Source organism: Anopheles ziemanni (assembly GCF_943734765.1).
Source record: "Anopheles ziemanni chromosome X unlocalized genomic scaffold, idAnoZiCoDA_A2_x.2 X_unloc_69, whole genome shotgun sequence".
Classification (NCBI taxonomy): Eukaryota; Metazoa; Arthropoda; class Insecta; order Diptera; family Culicidae; genus Anopheles; species Anopheles ziemanni.
The window spans coordinates 95,554-101,034 of record NW_026689838.1 but is presented as its reverse complement, the minus strand read 5'-3'; positions in this window follow the sequence as shown (position 1 = coordinate 101,034).

Here is a 5,481-nt window from a genome sequence, read left to right as displayed (position 1 = left end):
GTCCCTTTCTTCATACAAGCTTGCCTAGGGCGATCGGTCAAAACTTGTCTTACTATTCGATTGGTCTTCGCACTTTCACCCTAGGCAATTCGCCTAGGTCTGTCTTCTTGAGGAGGCCAAAACCCGAAATAAGGAGGTCCAGCCGACCCTGAAACCTCCCCTGTCTGAACTACACTAACCCGATTTTTCAGGGTCCTCAGCGCCATACAACTTTGCCTAGGTCACTTGTACTCTTGACTTAGGCCATCCGACTTGGTCCGTGTTTCTTCCTAGGGTTCACCTAGGTACTTTGCCTTGCTTGATGTGGTAACTTTTTAGTGTAGTTCAGACATCCCAATTTTGGGACTTAGCCGATTTTTCATGTATTTCCATATGACCCATAGGGTCCCTTTCTTCATACAAGCTTGCCTAGGGCGATCGGTCAAAACTTGTCTTACTATTCGATTGGTCTTCGCACTTTCACCCTAGGCAGTTTGCCTAGGTGTAGCTTCTTGAGGAGGTCAAAACCCAAAATAAGGAGGTTCAGCCGACCCAAAAACCTCCCCTGTCTAAACTACACTAACCAGATTTTTCAGGGTCCTCACCGTCATACAACTTTGCCTAGGTCACTTGTTCTCTTGACTTAGGCCATCTGACTTGGTCCGTGTTTCTTGCTAGGGTTCACCTAGGTACTTTGCCTTGCTTGATGTGGTAACTTTTTAGTGTAGTTCAGACATCCCAATTTTGGGACTTAGCCGATTTTTCATGTATTTCCATATGACCCATAGGGTCCCTTTCTTCATACAAGCTTGCCTAGGGCGATCGGTCAAAACTTGTCTTACTATTCGATTGGTCTTCGCACTTTCACCCTAGGCAGTTTGCCTAGGTGTAGCTTCTTGAGGAGGTCAAAACCCAAAATAAGGAGGTTCAGCCGACCCAAAAACCTCCCCTGTCTAAACTACACTAACCAGATTTTTCAGGGTCCTCACCGTCATACAACTTTGCCTAGGTCACTTGTTCTCTTGACTTAGGCCATCTGACTTGGTCCGTGTTTCTTGCTAGGGTTCACCTAGGTACTTTGCCTTGCTTGATGTGGTAACTTTTTAGTGTAGTTCAGACATCCCAATTTTGGGACTTAGCCGATTTTTCGTAAAATACCATATGACCCATATGGGTCCTTTCCTTCATATAAGTTTGCCTTGCTTGGTATGGTAACATTTGAGTGTAGTTCTGACATCATCATTTTGGGACTTAGCCGATTTTTCGTAAAATACCATATGACCCATATGGGTCCTTTCCTTCATATAAGTTTGCCTTGCTTGGTGTGGTAACATTGGAGTGTAGTTCTGACATCCCCATTTTGGGACTTAGCCGATTTTTCAATCAATACCATATGACCCATCAGGGTCCTTTGCTTCATATAAGTTTGCCTTGCTTGGTGTGGTAACATTTGAGTGTAGTTCTGACATCCCCATTTTGGGACTTAGCCGATTTTTCGTAAAATACCATATGACCCATCAGGGTCCTTTCCTTCATATAAGTTTGCCTTGCTTGGTGTGGTAACATTTGAGTGTAGTTCTGACATCCCCATTTTGGGACTTAGCCGATTTTTCGTAAAATACCATATGACCCATCAGGGTCCTTTCCTTCATATAAGTTTGCCTTGCTTGGTGTGGTAACATTTGAGTGTAGTTCTGACATCCCCATTTTGGGACTTAGCCGATTTTTCGTAAAATACCATATGACCCATCAGGGTCCTTTGCTTCATATAAGTTTGCCTTGCTTGGTGTGGTAACATTTGAGTGTAGTTCTGACATCCCCATTTTGGGACTTAGCCGATTTTTCGATCCATACCATATGACCCATCAGGGTCCTTTCCTTCATATAAGTTTGCCTTGCTTGGTGTGGTAACATTTGAGTGTAGTTCTGACATCCCCATTTTGGGACTTAGCCGATTTTTCGTAAAATACCATATGACCCATCAGGGTCCTTTCCTTCATATAAGTTTGCCTTGCTTGGTGTGGTAACATTTGAGTGTAGTTCTGACATCCCCATTTTGGGACTTAGCCGATTTTTCGTAAAATACCATATGACCCATCAGGGTCCTTTCCTTCATATAAGTTTGCCTTGCTTGGTGTGGTAACATTTGAGTGTAGTTCTGACATCCCCATTTTGGGACTTAGCCGATTTTTCGTAAAATACCATATGACCCATCAGGGTCCTTTCCTTCATATAAGTTTGCCTTGCTTGGTGTGGTAACATTTGAGTGTAGTTCTGACATCCCCATTTTGGGACTTAGCCGATTTTTCGTAAAATACCATATGACCCATCAGGGTCCTTTCCTTCATATAAGTTTGCCTTGCTTGGTGTGGTAACATTTGAGTGTAGTTCTGACATCCCCATTTTGGGACTTAGCCGATTTTTCGTAAAATACCATATGACCCATCAGGGTCCTTTCCTTCATATAAGTTTGCCTTGCTTGGTGTGGTAACATTTGAGTGTAGTTCTGACATCCCCATTTTGGGACTTAGCCGATTTTTCGTAAAATACCATATGACCCATCAGGGTCCTTTCCTTCATATAAGTTTGCCTTGCTTGGTGTGGTAACATTTGAGTGTAGTTCTGACATCCCCATTTTGGGACTTAGCCGATTTTTCGTAAAATACCATATGACCCATCAGGGTCCTTTCCTTCATATAAGTTTGCCTTGCTTGGTGTGGTAACATTTGAGTGTAGTTCTGACATCCCCATTTTGGGACTTAGCCGATTTTTCGTAAAATACCATATGACCCATCAGGGTCCTTTCCTTCATATAAGTTTGCCTTGCTTGGTGTGGTAACATTTGAGTGTAGTTCTGACATCCCCATTTTGGGACTTAGCCGATTTTTCGTAAAATACCATATGACCCATCAGGGTCCTTTCCTTCATATAAGTTTGCCTTGCTTGGTGTGGTAACATTTGAGTGTAGTTCTGACATCCCCATTTTGGGACTTAGCCGATTTTTCGTAAAATACCATATGACCCATCAGGGTCCTTTGCTTCATATAAGTTTGCCTTGCTTGGTGTGGTAACATTTGAGTGTAGTTCTGACATCCCCAATTTGGGACTTAGCCGATTTTTCGTAAAATACCATATGACCCATCAGGGTCCTTTCCTTCATATAAGTTTGCCTTGCTTGGTGTGGTAACATTTGAGTGTAGTTCTGACATCCCCATTTTGGGACTTAGCCGATTTTTCGTAAAATACCATATGACCCATCAGGGTCCTTTGCTTCATATAAGTTTGCCTTGCTTGGTGTGGTAACATTTGAGTGTAGTTCTGACATCCCCAATTTGGGACTTAGCCGATTTTTCGATCCATACCATATGACCCATCAGGGTCCTTTGCTTCATATAAGTTTGCCTTGCTTGGTGTGGTAACATTTGAGTGTAGTTCTGACATCCCCATTTTGGGACTTAGCCGATTTTTCGTAAAATACCATATGACCCATCAGGGTCCTTTGCTTCATATAAGTTTGCCTTGCTTGGTGTGGTAACACATGAGTGTAGTTCTGACATCCCCATTTTGGGACTTAGCCGATTTTTCGATCCATCCTATATGACCCATCAGGGTCCTTTTTCTTCATATAAGTTTCCCAAGACTTAGTGCTTTTTACCTTTGGACACCAATATCACCCTTACGGGTTTCTTTGATCTTCTCACTTTGTATTGACCAAATGTAGGTCTTGCCATGCCAAACATATAATTGTTCTACACCAAGTCTCTATCTCGTACCGCCAGCTCGGTACATTCGATCAACCTGCCCTTAAGGCACCCGGGACTTAGCCATTTTTTCACATTTTTCATGATTTTGAGGCAACTTTTCTCGACTTTGTCACCTTATATCACCAAGATCCTTTCCCTTTAGCGCTTCACTCTGTTCGTATGATATTTAGCGCTGACTATCACCTTTCTATCGCTGACCTCAACTTCTTATTCGGTGCCATAGAGCCAGAGATATTTGGTGTATGCTGTTATAAGGGAAGTTTGTCACTTTTTCAAAGGCCCACTTTGGGACGCCCATATCTCACCTTCACGTATCTTCGATCTTCTTGTCGTCTATGGACGAAACTTAGGTCTTGTATTGGCCAACTTATAAATGTTCTACGGCCAAGCCGTATCTCTTACCGCCAGCCCGGTATTCATGGACTTAGTCGGATTTTCGCCTCTCGTGGTAACAATTTCTGACTTTGACTCACAATAACACCCGAACGGTCACATGCTAGCGCTTTGCTTGGCAGGAATTATAGTTAGCGCTACCTTTTCTCTTTCCATCGATACCTTGTTCGTTCCATTCCATGCCATACAGCCGAAGTTATGATGTTTCCCGTTTTCCATATCATGTGGAGCTTATGCTCTGGGAAAACCATCTAACACCTGTACCACCCTTTTGGGTACCACCGATCTCGTCACTATGTTCGGGCCAAATATAGGTTATAACATGCCCAACATATAATTGTTCTACACCAAGTCTCTATCTCTTACCGCCTGCTCGGTATTTTACTCGTAAGTCCAAATTTCACAACTTGTACTTTTTGGCCCAATGTACTCGAGTTTCAATTTTGGTAACATTTTTCGACTTTGACACTTAATAACTTCCAAATCATGCTAGTTAGCGCTTTGCTTTCTTCTAGTCGTATCTAGCGCTGGGTGTTACCTTTCCAAAACATATCCTAGCTTAACAATCCATGCCATACAGCCGGAGCTATACGGTGCACAAGTCAAATCCATTTTAGCCATGTTTCATTTTTGCCAATTTTTGACCACTCGTATCACCCTTCCAGAGTGGTCCGATCTTCTCGCTGTCTATGGACGACTTTTAGGTCTCGTAGAGGCAAACTTATAAGTATTCTACGTCAACCCGCTATCTCTTACCGCCTGCTCGGTATTCTTGGTCTTGTGTGATTTTTGGAAATTTTGGTATTATTTTTCCACTTTGTCGCTTAATAACTCAGTTTTGCTCAACACTTAGCGCTTCGGTTGTTTGGGATTATAGTTAGCGCTCGGTTCGACCTTTCCAACACTGATCTTAGCTTGTCGATCCGTTCCATACAGCCTGAGTTATTCGCGATACCGTGTTTCAACCCATTTCTCAAGTCTCGTTTTGGTCCAACTTTGAACCAGCCATATCACCCTGATGGGTACCTCCGATCTTCTCGCTCTATATTGGCCAAAGTTAGGTCTTGTGGTAACGTACTTATGATTGTTCTACGCCGTGTTCGTAGCTCTTATCGTTCGCCCGCTATTTTCGATCATAAGGTGAATTTTCGCCTCTAAACCACCATTTTTTACCTTTGCCCTCTAATATGACCGACTTGCTCAACACCTAGCGCTTCGCTTGGTAGGACACATAGCTAGCGCTCGTCAAGACCTTTCCAACGCATATCCAAGCTTTCCGATCCGAGCCATACAGCCTGAGCTATAGGCGATACCGTTTTTCCCATTTTCTTGGTCACATGCACTT